The sequence below is a fragment of the Talpa europaea genome (genome assembly GCF_964194135.1).
Source record: "Talpa europaea genome assembly, chromosome: 7".
NCBI lineage: Eukaryota > Metazoa > Chordata > Mammalia > Eulipotyphla > Talpidae > Talpa > Talpa europaea.
The window spans coordinates 47,728,803-47,730,237 of NC_140074.1; the positions used below are offsets into that span (position 1 = coordinate 47,728,803).

Below are 1,435 nucleotides of genomic sequence, written 5' to 3' on the forward strand. Positions count from 1 at the left end.
TTAAAGGAGAAAATATAGCGAACTTTTTTTTTAAACTAGACAAAGAACTTCATTAACCTTTGATTCAAACATTATTCCCAGGCTTTTTCAGCTTAATTAAAATGAATTGTGTATGAAACTGGAGCCCCACTGCATAAGCAGGGGGCAAGACCAGTTATTTCCTGTCCCACCTGTGTGCGCCTCCAGCTGCCACCATGAGTTGGACCCTGGCCCACTGCTTGTCAGCATCCAACAAGCTCCAGGTCCTCATTAACAGGACAGTGCCATCTTGAATGAGTGGCCTTTTGTTTGAGACCTATGGACTCTATGGATACTATCTGGGATGAGATAGTTAGCCACGTGTGGCTTTAGAAACTCTTTGTTTCCCCTGTTAAATAAACCCCAGTGTTGTTCCCTCAGCCTGAGTGATCTTACAATTGTGCACACAGGTGAGGCCCATAGACAGTGACCTGTCCTCTACCTTGGCAATTTCCACAGGACTCAAACTTAAAAATAGAGATCTAGATTTTATCAGATCCATTAACAAAAATTTTCAAAACAGTCATAGCATAAAAGAGTAGCTTCCAGTAACTTCTTTAAGTTTTTTTTTTCTTCAGAAGTTGTCTCAATTCAGTTTGCTTCATTTTTATAAACCTCGTCAAAATTCTCCACAAGATTTAGAACTTCATCATCGCCATTGTCTCCAGCAGCAAATGGTGATTTTCCATCCACAGATTGTTAGGGCAGAGCTTCAATCAGTCTCCTTAAACTGGTCAGACTGTCTGCACCAAGCTGGTTAAGATGCTGGATAGCAGGTGTGTCAGCTGCTTTGTGTCAGTGTCAGCATGGCTTGTAATGCTGAAAGTGTTTGGTGTCAGATGCCTGAACTTGAGGGTTGTTAAAAGGGACCACAGTTTCTTAGTCTATGAACATATTAGCCTCTTCAATATCAGAGATATTGTTTACCCCTAACTTCTTTAAGGAGATATGGTGTGTTGTTGTTGTTTTTTTTTTTTAGTCATATGCTGTAGCTCTTCTATGAATTACCTTCTTCTTTTTGTCTGCAAGCAGTATCTTTCCCACCAATGTGTACTTGTGCTTGCAGTTTGGCCAGTTTCTTCTGGTTCATGATAGTTAGACAGTTCTTTCATCTTATTGGAGCAAAAAAGTGGTTGCTTGGGGGAGTAGGGTTGGTGCTCAGGAGGGTCTTGGGTAGGCCAGCTAAGATTAGGTGGGGATGCAAGATGGCAGCTAGAGCAACATGATTTCTAAGAGATATTATAAATGCACCATAAGTCAAGTTCTCCTTTTGACTGCAAAAGCTTAACCACATAAGCAAGAACTATATATATATATATATATATATATATATATATATATATATATATATATTCGACCAAACCTTGCCTCTCTTAAGATCAGAATTATAGAGCTTGGGGTTCAAAGGCATGGATTA

The 1,435-nt window shown here is 39.7% G+C and overlaps 1 pseudogene across 1 annotated transcript; it reads right to left on the reverse strand.

The window, feature by feature from the left end:
* Positions 1-609: 609 nt before the first annotated feature.
* Positions 610-1,108, reverse strand: LOC311174130 (transcription factor BTF3-like; annotated as a pseudogene). Its single transcript has one exon. The product of its transcript is annotated as a transcription factor BTF3-like (transcript).
* Positions 1,109-1,435: the final 327 nt, after the last annotated feature.